The 12,698-nt window shown below is 41.6% G+C and overlaps 1 protein-coding gene across 4 annotated transcripts in view; it reads left to right on the top strand.

The window, feature by feature from the left end:
- STAC (SH3 and cysteine rich domain) overlaps positions 1–12,698 on the top strand; it is a 74,834-nt gene that overhangs the window by 25,059 nt on the left and 37,077 nt on the right. The gene's annotated exons all lie outside the window — the stretch shown is intronic.

Genomic DNA, 12,698 nt, shown 5'->3' with positions numbered 1-12,698 from the left:
GTGCTAGAACTTGCAGGGTGGCCTTTCCGTAACAGGTGAGCCCAGATGTCTACTTGAGAATATTCATGCAGAAAGGATATGGCCTTATGTCACATCTGCTACAGGCTAATATAAGCTCGATGTTTGTTGACAGGTCTCTTGCCTTGTAGACACAAACTGTTACCACAAATCACAGGTGAGGGTTTCAGCTAGCATCAAATGTCTCTCTTGCTCAGGTTACACTGCGCACCAAGCACGAGCTCTGTTGTACGTTACATAAGAAGCAGCAGAAATCCACCCTGCAAATTTGTGTCTGCTATCCTTACTCTTTCCCACAGCAGTAACTCTCTTGCTCCTTGCCCCTGCCCCCACCCCTGCAGTATTCCAGTGCCCATTCTCCGTGGCAGTGATGCCTGCCTCCTCCAGCTGCCTCACATCTCTCCAAAGCGACAACTGGGCAAGGAGTAGCATTTTCTGGGTGGTAGGCTCCAAGCTACTTGTGTGTTGGCTACCTAGGATATGAGTTTGGGGAGACCAGGTCAGTGGGAAAAGTAACAGCTGAATTCACCCTGCACACTTTCTTGGGATTCTTCTACCTGGTCCCTGCTACTCAAAAAACCTCATGCAAAGTTTACACCTGTGAAAGACCACCATGTCTTCTCTCTAAAACTGTCCATGGGCGTGTAAGTTACTGCCAGGGATTGACTGACAGACATAGAGGACAGCACTAATAATTTATTAGTCTCTTCAGCATGCAGAGGACCGCTCCATACTAAGCCCTGCTTGTAAGGTAATTTTCAGTGCAGTGTGAATGCCTAAAAAGCCAGCCTTCACGCTGCAGATTATCTGTGAGGCTGTGCAGGGAGAGGTCAGGAAAGAAGTGGTGGTGGTCACCGCCATGGGAAGCTGCAGGAGTTGCTACTCAGAAGTCTGGTCCTAGAAATTTACATCATTGTGGCTTGCGTGTTATGCACAAGACTTGCTACTTATCACGTAATTGTCCCAGCAAGTAGATCAGGAGTAAATCCAGAGGTAGTGTACCAGTGTGAGAGTGAGTGACGCAGTTGCCAATTTTTTAGGCAGGACAAGGAGTAAAACTCTGATTTAGCTTCATGTAGAAGTAGCACAGCTCTCTTGAGTGCAAACCAATGTTTGTGATTTGTCTAGCTTACTGTAAGAAATTCACATCCTTTGGCATGGAAGTCACAGCCTTTCAGATAACAGTATGGTAAGTTCAGGAAAGATGCTGGTAGGATTGCCTAACCTTTTTCAGAGGATGGTACCTCGTTTTCCACATGAGGGTGCTCAGTGTCCCCTACTTGTGTGGGGAACTCACGTTCTTTGGAAAAGACAGCTGTCTTCAGAACATTAAATCTGATGCAAGATAATCTCGTTTCTATAAAATGAAGAATTAAACATGAGGCCTGATTTCAATCTTTCTGCACCACAGCTCTACTGAATCCTGGGAAACAGAGGAGTTTTAATGCCAGATTTTTGGTGTTATTTACCAGTCTTTTAAGACGGGTGGGGGGCGTCTACTTTAAGTGGTAGAACAAGTCAAAGGTGGAAGGAGTAAGGCATCGGTATCAGGGAAGATCGTAGTCCAGGGATTGAAAGGAAGTCTGGAAGAAAGTTGGTTAGCTGAAGTAACTTTGTGTGTGGAAGCAGGCCCAGAACTTGTCTCCTGTAATGTGGATGGATGTTCTGTCAAAGCTTAGTTTCACAAATATATACAGCAAATATAAGTCCTTCGCATTTCTGGCAGCTTCTTGTGAAGTTGTATGGAGATTAGTATCACAAATCTGCACGACTCAGCAGTACTGTTTCAAAACACTTGCTCAAGACAGATTATTACTGGCAGCAAACTCTGCAGGGAGTAACTCCATTCCATGAACACCCATGCCCTTCTCCTTCACTGTGCAATCTGTGTCCAGCCTGGAATAGGAAATGCCTGAAACATAGCTCATAAGCTTCAAAGCATCACCTTTAACCTCACCTGCCTTCTGAACTTTCTCTTCTTTTCTACCCTCTGAAGGCTTCCCTTTCTGTTCTGTATCTTAGCCACTTTGTTACAGCAAGAAGCCTTCCATAAATGCTGAAGAAGCTAACACAACCTATTTTGTTTGGCAGCAGGCTGAATCAGGTGAATTGCTCTGACCTCCTCCAGCTCATGTTTGCTTGGAGGTATGGCAGAAAAGATGTTAAGAGTTTTACCTTATAAATGCCTCAGAGCCTTAGATGCCCTGATTTTCATAGACAAACATCTACTCTATTCCTGTAATCCTCCCTCTTTGATCCTCGCCACAGTCATGCTTGGTTCTGCTCTATTGTAGTTTAAGCAGCGTGGGAGATCTGGATGTTACTGTTTGCAGCTCAATTAATCCATATAAGTTGTGCAACTGTTGGTTATGGGGATGTTGAAGCAACACAGGCAGCTTTTCAGGAAATCGTGTCAAGCTTGCTCCCAAAGGCAAACTAAAAAAAGTCACTTCTGTGCAGGGACTCTGAATTTACACTTGCAACATGGAGCCTATTCGTGCTCTCTATTTGCATTTTTCACTGGCAGTGACATTTGAAAGTAACAAGTCTATGGCTTTAAATTCCTTATTGATGAGAATAAAGGCAAAGACAGATACGTGTTTTGAAGACTGGGGGAAAGAGTCCAGGAAAATCCCGGCTTGACTTTAGATGGTTTCAATTTTACCACCAAGAATGATTCCAGGTTCACCTTAAATGGCTCTCTGATCTATGAACTAAGCAGCTCTGTTTGGTGCAGGGCAGCAAGATGAACCTTGTATGCACTTCTGTCTCACTAGCATGGCAGAATCCGCCCGTAGCTCCAGAGTGAACAGGACACTCAGAGCAGAGGCAGAAGGCTCCCTGTGCTGCTCTTGCCACAGCAAATTTAAAGCAAAGGAAGGTATGACATTATCTTAATGAAAAAAAATATGGGTATCACCTCTTCTTGATTGTTAGGTGCTGTGAGGTAAATGCTGGCTTTGGGATGCAGCACGTGTGTCTGTCTGTTTATTTGACAGAAGTATAGTTGTAAGATAAAGGCCAAATGCATGTAATTGGTTTCAGCATTCAGAGGAAGGTGTTTACTAGGATCGGTATAATGCAGACTTTTTCATTCCAACGCTTTCCATACATCCCAGAGTGCAATTTAACATATTGAGAAGAAACTCTGTTCATTGATTTGACTTTAAAAACAAAACAAAACAAACCCAAACAAACAGTATTCATAGTGTGCTTTATACCTTACATTGAAGACAGGAGTTGAAGTGTTCCTATAACTGTACTAGACTGAGGTTGAAGTTCCACCTCGGCAAACAGAAGGGAAATTCGGTATAGAAGCAGTAGTTTTCTGCCAAATTAAATAAGGGACAAAATTCAGATTCAAGGGAGCTCTGAGGAGTGCAAGGAGGATCCATGTTACATTAATGGGGCCTTCTTGCAGCATCAAATACTCCAACACAATTGTCAGTTCTAATACTGGAGTCAACAATAATAATTCACGTAATTTCAGAGCAAATCAACAGCATGTTGGAGCAGACTCTGTAATCCTTTCTGCCATTCACTGTTCTGCTGCTGTGAGCTCCAAGCATTCATTAGTTTAGGACTGAGGTTTCAGCTCCGTGTGGGTTACATATTTTCCTGTAACCCATAAACATCCTCTCACAGTATGACTCTTAGAAACCCGTTCATTTGCCGTTCTTACCAGTAGTATTTATTACTATTTTAATAGCTAATGCAGACAAGGGAAAATTTTGAAAATCAAAGTGTCATGTGGAATGTATCACTAGATTGTTATTTAGAAGACACTGATTTGTTTATTTTGCATCACTGTGAAAAGAAAATCAAGTCAGAACACCTCTGAGTTTGCTTCATGTTATCTACCATTTTCTGTGTTTAGCAAGAATGTGGTAAGCTTTGGCAGTGTCCAGTAAGGGGATGCAAAACTGCCTGGCACCAGAAAAGTTAGAAACTATTACATTAATTTTGAATCAGATCAGAGTCTTAAACTATGCTGATCAGAAGCAAGTACTTGCTCTTCTTCAGTCTCTGGTGTGTCATCAGTCATTCTCTGTGATACTTGACTCTTGAAGAAAACATGATGTCAGTACTCTACTCTTGAAAAACATTGTGTATTTAAAAAAACCCTCCATCTGTAGACTTCTCAACATTTTACTCATTTGCAGTTCATTTCCTGTGCTGACTCATATGGAAAAAATGTTATTTTCCACACATTCCAAGCATATTACATTCAATTAATATATTCCCATTTAAGTCAAATATAAGTAGGGTAGCAAAAAAGTAAGCCACTTTGCTCTTAAAAATAGCTGACTTTAAAGCTGTGTGTTAAAGAAATAGCTGCTAATTTATAATAACATTGCTGGATGTTTCTTTGTGTTTCAAGAGTGTACTTAGCAGCTTCATTCCAAGCTTAACCCTAAGGCCAACACAGAATTTTGACTAACCACATGTTTTATTGACACACTTGTTGGGGTATCTTTGCCTGGAAAGACATGCTAAAAAGGCCACAAACTTTCAGAAAGACAAAAATTGTGGGCTGCAATGTCCAATGATAGTCAAAACCAGGTCCTTCTGGATCAGGCCATTGCTGGTGTAGGTACCTGAAATAATAAGCATTTATACTTGGTCTCAGGGCAAACAAGTTTCATTTGGATGCACATTCTCCACCCTTTGCAGCTCTGGAGGTAAATAACTCAGCACCTGCCTTCCCAGGGAACTAACTAGCTTCCAGCTAGAGAAACCTGTAAAAAATAAGCAAGCAAGCAAAAAGCTAAAACGAGTAATAAACCCCTAGCACAGTTTACTTCTAGTCTACTAACCAACACCGCTTAAGCGATGAAATTGTGCTATCCCTTCAGTATTGACTGACACCCTGTTCTGGTGTAGCCGCTCATTCTGGGTTGCAACCAACCAACAGAGAGCTATGAATAATTCTGTTTGGCCTCATCTTTTAAAAGCAGCCTGTATTTCTTTATTTCACTATGCTGCTACAGCTACCAGAACTTTCAACCACTTTTATCCCCAAAGATGTAATGCAACACCCTCCACAGAGCTAGGCTGAAAGTTGGTAAATTGGCCCAGCTTTTCAAATGCAAGAATGAAGGAAATAGAGGTTTGGATTGGAGCTATGGTCCCCCATTTCTGTTAGCTGCTATATCTGAACCTCTTCTCTTCTCTTAGACCAGGGGTCCTCAAACTACAGCCCACGGGCCGGATACGGCCCCCCAGGGTCCTCAATCTGGCCCCCGGTATATACAGAAACCCCCCGCCCCCCCCGAGGGTTGGGGTGGGGGGAAACCAAGCAGCCACAGATGACTGCCTGCCACTTCATCCGCGTGCCGGCCCCCTGGTTAAAAAGTTTGAGGAGCCTTGTCTTAGACTATCAGTAACTGCTACTAGTAAGTAATGGAAAAAGTCCATAGTTTGAGGAAGTGTTTATATAGCTGTAATTTATGTGGACGTATATTAAATATAGAATAATGTCACAGGAACTACGACAGAGTGTTTTCTGCTTTCAGTCTGATCAGTTCCCTTATAAAGAATATTCCTGACTTTTTAAGCTTGCTGCCTCACTCCCTTAAGTAGACTTTCTGGTTTGATCCAAGCCTGCCTTTATTCAGCATTATCCAGCCAGACCAGGATGTGGTAAACAGTCACAGGTTGATCACCACTGCTTGGCAGCTAGACAAAGTAGAAGTACTCCTGGGAAGCATGATTGTAACTAAAGCTGTGTTACCAAGGCTAAGGTAGTTTGGAGTACTCTTCCAGAGCTCTTTTTTTTAAAAAAGAAAAAAAGAGAAAAAAAAAAAAAAAAAGAGGCAGCATTTTTATTAACTGAGGCTTTTCTTGCAGGATAAAGGGAAAAATAATATTCATTCCATGTTCACCCTGCCCTCTACTTTTTCCGGTCTCTCTAGCATCTCCCAGCCCAGGTGACCTTGGGGGAAGAGGTCTGTGTTGCCACTGCATCAGTATGAGAGTTGTCCCCTGTAGAGAAGGGTAAAGAGCTGCCAGTGAGGAGGAGATGCCCCTGGAGCAGCTTGTGGAGGCAGCTTCATGTCCACCTCTCCAATGGGCTTTTGCAGTCACAGCAGAGCCTTCCCAGATCTATTTTCCAGGTGATAGACTATTACAGTATAAAACTGTGTGTGTGAAAGTAATTTATTATTAATACAAGGCAAAGAGTTTATCTATGGAAAGAGGGTATTGGAAGCCACTGAATCCAGCCTCCTTTGGCTTTTGATTGTGAGGAAACAAGGCAGTGGTATAACCTTGTCGGCGACTGGCACCAGCTGCCATCCCATATGTTATTAAATGGCCTGAAGTCCCTGTTTCTCCCTCCTCTTTCCCTCCAGTAAATCTGCTCTGGAATTTAGGAGACCTAAGTTCTTGTTCCAATTGATGCTGACTGGCTCTGGACACCTAGATCTTGTGGCACTTTTGAGAATTGGTGTGACTGAGAATTACTTCAGTCCTCTCTGACCTGCTGTGCTAGGGTTTAGGGTAAACAAATACATTGTATTTTTTAACACACATCTACAAAAGATTGATGCAAAATAATAATTTTAACATATCTATCAGCTTCAAATTGAACCTGGCTTCTCCTTCTTTCTTAAGTTAATAATTCTCCATAAGTGTAGACCTTCCCACTTTTGAGAGGAGCCCTATAAGAAGAGCTAAACAAAAGCCTTCTGGAAATGTGAAGTACTACATTAATCAAACCATACAGGATGCAGTCAACAGTTATAGACTGGTCAGATGTAGATAATGTCATCTGGACTCCGCAAAATCTCCAGAAAGTAGATAATGTCTCTATTAAAATACATATAGTGGGAAGGAGCAGATGGAAAGAGGTAGAAATACGTATGGTAGATGCAGTATAGGTGTGCTCCGTCAGTACATCCCCTATTTTTAATAAGCATGACAAAAAGTGTCCAATTCATATCCAGTTCACGCAGCCCCACATTTGTAAAGTAGCTACACAGGGCTACACATTATCTTTGGTAATGAAGAGTTAAACCTACATTAAAGCAAATATTTAGTCTGTTTATCCTCTGGGAGGGCTTCCACCTCTGAGATGAGGCAAGAACGTTATCAGTAAATTGGATAATCAAGAACTGCTTAGCTGAGAAAAGAGGGTGGAAATGTATTTTAAATTTTAATTTGTCCTTGAACAGCATCAAGCATGTTTCACATTTGTTACCAGATAATTTTCACACTCACTGTAACTTTGGGGAAATAGCTATTAATATAAAACTGCAGTTAATCCTCAGTGAAAAGAGATTTTAAAGATGTTGGCCAACATTTGCTGCCTAATTAATTAGATGGAAAACAATAAAAATTTTCCAGCAATCAGTATTTTAATGTGACGCTAGCTAAGATTATTTTTGACCAAAAACTACACTGAAAAACACCAGACACTCTACTCAGTAGTGGCCATTGCATCAGCTCTAGTGAAGAACGTAACAGTAAATTTAAGGTTTTTAAACAGCTAGGGAAGAAGCAGAATGTAAGATTCCTCTTTTTTTATGTCCTGCCATGTACTTTTCCTGAGCTCATATGGAACATCGGGTGTTTTCAGATAAGCAAATTAAATGCATCTTCTTTGAAGCTGACCTTCTAGTAAAAACATTATTTTTCTACTTAAGAGTCTTTGTCTACCAGAGTATCACTGTTATGTAGATAATTACACTGCCACATAGCTGACAAAAGCATCATCTAGAAGGGAAATTATTAGGAGCTTCACCTTACTATGAGCTGCAGAAGTCATAAAGCGAGGCAATTAGCAGAAATGTTTTTGCAAGAAATAGAGCGTTGCCATCATGTAGAGTAAAATGCCTACCCACAGTCTCTTGTTGCTGTCCTTAATATAGAAAGATGTCTTGGAGAGCAATGATCCTTGTGGCTTACATGGAGCATTGCATGCTTTTTTCTGTTTTGGTAATATGAACACAAGTACATGCAACTTTAGCAATTACCTTCTGTAAATGGCCTAAATTTTAGTTTTCCAGGTATACATATATATATATAATCTATAACATCTTCCTCTTTGACTTAAGTTTGTCTTGCACGCTGAAGGGTGCTGCACACACATGGATCCCTTCTCTCACTTCTAATTCTGAAGGCACTCTGCAGCTGAAAATTGTCACTGCATTGTAGTTTCCTTTATAACATGCAGGCAGTGATCTTGTAAATCTTGAAATATTTTGTGTTGACCATTAGATTATTTCCTACTTAGTAGAAGGGCTGGAAACAAGAAAAGAAAGAAAGAAAAGAAGGTGGCTACATCTTCCCCCTACTGCCTACCACAATTCCACTTTCCCAGCTAAGAGAGGAAATGGTATATGGCTGCTATAGTCCCTGAGCCAGTGTGAACTACAATGTTATAGTCAGTACGTTCCTGGCTGGCTTCCTCAGCCTTTAATGCACAGGAAGATCCCTCCAAATGAGGACTGGGTCTACTGATGCAAGAACTTGTATCTGCAGTGCTAATATTGCCTGGTTTTGTAGAGGCACCTCTCGGAAGTGTAGCAATCTTTCATATCCCAAGATCTGTGGCACATGAAACTCACCACATAGTGTTTGTGCTGCCCCAGATCTTTTTTTGTGAAGCACGGAGATGAATTTTTAACATTGCTGGTTGCTTCCAGAGCTCCATCATCAATGGGCTTAAATCATTTTGTTCCACCACTTTGCTTTTCTTTGCAAGCCCAGGCACAGCATATTTGTGCCATCAGGGGTTCATCTGCACATCTGTTTACAGATGCAAAGTGAGGAGATGTCCGTTTGTTACAGCTAGCAAGTATGGAGAGGCTACACCAAGGTGCTTGGTCTGTTTTGCTAGATCTAGTCCCTCAGCACAGCTGAGCATGGAAGTCTATTTTCCATTAGTAACCTCTGGATGAGCATCATGGTTTAATGTCACCCGGCAGCTAAGCACCACGCAGCCGCTCACTCACTCTCCCTGAAGTAGGATGCAGGAGAGAAGTGGAAGTATAAAAGTGAGAAAATTCACAGGTTGACATAAAAACAGTATAATAATTGAAATAAAATATAATTATAATAAATTGTAAGGCAAAGGAAAATTACAAAGAGGGAGAAATAAAACCCAAGAAAGACAAATTATGCAAATGAAAACAGTTGCTCACCAACCAACTCATGCACAGCCAGTCCCTGAGCAGCAGCCCTCCCACCAGCCTTCTTCCTAGTTTTATTGTTGAGCATGATGTTATATGGTGTGGAAAATCCCTTTGGTCAGTTGGGGCCAGCTGTCCCAGCTGTGTCCTCTCCCAGCTTCTTGTGCATCCCCAGGCTACCCATTGGTGGGGTGGTGCAAGGACCAGAAAAAGCCCTTGGCTCTGGGTAAGCGCTGCTCAGCTGTAGCTAAAAGCATCCTTGTGTTCTCAACACTGTTTTCAACACCAATCCAAAACATAGCCCCTTACCAGCTACTTATGAAGAAAATTAACCCTGTCCCAGCCAAATCCAGCACAATGGGATAAACAGCCACTGAGCATGATGGGTCCCAAATATCACCAGAAGGGAGGACACAGGATGGTTTCTCTTGGAGAGCAGCAGATGAGTAATAGCCTCTGATGAACAGTTGTTTTCCATAACAAGCTGATGACACACTTTGGAGACTGAACCACTTAGTGGTATCCTCCAAGGGCAACAAACTCTTTGTTAGCTGAAACAGAAAGATTTTCTGAAAAGCAACAGAAAATTCAGTACTTAAGACATTGATGGGTTTTGGGTACATCTCTCATGGATGCTCATTGAAAATGCCCCATCTGGAAATTTAGGCTGTTTCTTAAGCAGCCAATCAAAAATTATGCAAATCTCTTGTCAAGGGTGAGACAGCATAAATGCCAATATGCAGAGGAACTGGATACCAGGTTTTATTGAAGAATCGGTGACATTACAGCTTTTAACCTGTTTCTACTTTCTCATGCTCCCACCCACCAGCTTTTCATTCTCTAGCTCTCCCCTTCCCTGTAGTGAGGTCACTGCTGACTGGGGAGAAAGTTGTGTTGGTTTCTGCTGTGACGCTGCTTGCAGTTACCGGTCTCAGGCACTACCAACCACTGGGCATCCCCTGGCATTGATGTCCATGGCTTCTTCATCTCCAGAATCTTCCCCCATTTCCCAGACCAGTATCTTCACCTTCTTCTTTTGGGGCTGCCTTCTTTCCAAGACCACTTCTTCCTTTCAGTAACCCCTCTCCTGACACCACATCTTCTTTCTTAAGCTCCCAGTTCCTTCAGTCTAAAAAGCGTATGTGCATAAGAACAGCACGTGATCAGCCTCTAGCTAGTGGGTCAGTCTCCTGTCTCTTTATTCACTGAAGGATTTGTGATGCATTACTTTAGTTGAAATGTTGTCAAAATTTCCAAGCAGTCCATATTGGTTGGAGCTTGCAAGTAGTAGGCTTCTGTCTGAGAGTCCAGGAGTTCGGTTTTGGGCATTCACCCACGCACTTACACACTAGTTATCTGCTGCCTGTTTGTGTTCACAATTTCAGCTATTTTTTGATGATGACCGCTCCTAAATCTGAGTATGTGTATTGACCCAGCTCTGTTAGTAAGATCCAGCTATGCGTCAGTGCCATCAAACACACTGATCTGCTTTTCTTTTTTCCCCTCCAAATTATGTCTTCAGTGACTTTCCACTAATGGCTCCTGTGCTAAAAGGAAGGTTATCTGTTGAATTTTGCTAGTATTTTTTATAGGTTACATCATTGCACAGCCAGACAGTTGCAGCTACCAAGCCTATTGCTACCCCTATGGCTTTCCTTATCTCTGATAGTGGTAAGACAATTATGGTCAACATTAATTAAGATTTTTTTGGACAACAGGCCACGTATTCATGCTAGCACAAACCACACATGTAGATGAGAGAAGCTACAGCTTGAGGTGGCTTAGCTTGTTCCTAGTTGAATCCAGGGTGAATTTAGATAATGCAAATATTTTCTAACTGTGGACAGTTTATGAGTGATGTACTGAATTATTTATGTTGGTAGACAACACGTTAGCAGATATTTGGTATTTTTGTTTTAATGATTTAAAAGTATAGAAACAAAGTAAAATTTGAGCTTAATGTCCATGTTTTTTGCTCCCCAGATTGACCCCTAGGCAAGTAATACTCCTTTTGCATTACTGGGCTGCAGAAACTTTTGTACAATTATTTGTCAGAAACTTAAACAATGATTGATGCCCCGTGGAAGTGTACTTGTAGGTGTGCTTTAGGCCAGCATTGATATGTGTCAAGTATTAAATTCTCTCAGGTTGTAACAGTGAAGGCTGAGATTGCCTCTTTGAGCAGATGACAGTAGTAAAAAAAAGTGTTTTTCTGCCCAACTTGTGTGATTTCACTGAAATCAGTAACTATTTGTGGAAAAAAAAAATAAAAAAATTACACTTGCATTGAAAAGTTTTGTTTCAATGTTTTTCCACATTTCCCATTTAATTATTTGTTTTCAAGGCTGCTGTGGATAAGAAACTGAAACTATTTGTTATAAAATGTGATTGTAAAATTCTGTGAAGAAGCAACACATTGTGATTAACTGTAAAAATAACTTCCCTCAAAACTGATTCCACCAAACCGGTACAACTGCCCAGTCAGTTAATAACAGCGGTGCCCTGGATCATCTCTAGTCTGAGCAAATCATGCTGACACACCTGTAGCTTCTGATGAAGTCCTCAACTATGTGTGATCCAAGGGAAGAAACAGCTTCAGAGCAGAAGCCTGTGTGTGGCCAGATCCTGGCCATGCACTACATTTTTAGGTGGAGTCACGTGTCATCATCTTCTGTTGCTCCACTCTCCAGCTCCATCACTAGCTACTGGGAAATGGGCGGAAGAGGGAGAGAGGGCACTGGTGGCCATGGTGAGTCACACACCAGCATTTCATATGCGAGGCCCACCACTGCCAGTCTGTGCTAACAAAGACCAGGAACAACGAGAGGTTGCACTGATGAGGGAACATTTTTGCTGCAGGAGGAAAGAGCCAAAAACCTCAGCAAGTTTGCAACAGCAGAAGGCCAGAGAGTAAGTGACTATTTACATATCAGGCGTATTTTTGAACTAAAACTTTCAGTCTTAATTGATTGTTCTAACCTCCTGGCATGTAGCAGCCTCTCATTTCAAGCTCATTGGTGATGGAGCTCTGTAAGCAACAGGCAATGTTAAAAACCCATTAGCAGACCAGAGAGGATATTAAATCCCTTTGCTGAGGGCAGACTGTTCTTTTGTTTCATAACTCTTTTCCCATGCTTTCAGCAAGCCCAGAGCCCTGTTCTTCATTTCCCAGCATAGTTTTTGTTCAGATGTTGGTTTTCCATTTTTTAACTCCTCTATAATAGTACAAGGCCCTTGAAAGATCAAAATTTTGGCATATAAAAGTGGCCATAAAAAATTCAACTTCTTTTTCAAAGCATCTCAAAACACAAAATAAAGGCTTTAACTGAATGGCTTTTCATTTCGACACATGTAAGAACATAGGTACAAATACCTAAGCCTGACAACAGGGAGATCTTGTTTGAAATCTGGCTTTCATTATCTTCATCTTAAGAAGAGTTACTGAACACACTGTGTTTACTAATTTTACTGAAACCAAGACCATCTGCTTATCCTCCTTTGGGACACCACACCAGGTTTAATTTCTTCATGTTTTTTTGTCCTGTT

This window comes from Falco rusticolus, chromosome 4 (genome assembly GCF_015220075.1).
Source record: "Falco rusticolus isolate bFalRus1 chromosome 4, bFalRus1.pri, whole genome shotgun sequence".
Taxonomy (NCBI): domain Eukaryota; kingdom Metazoa; phylum Chordata; class Aves; order Falconiformes; family Falconidae; genus Falco; species Falco rusticolus.
The sequence above is the reverse complement of the archived record's forward strand: the minus strand, read 5'-3'. Positions and strand labels throughout refer to the sequence as shown.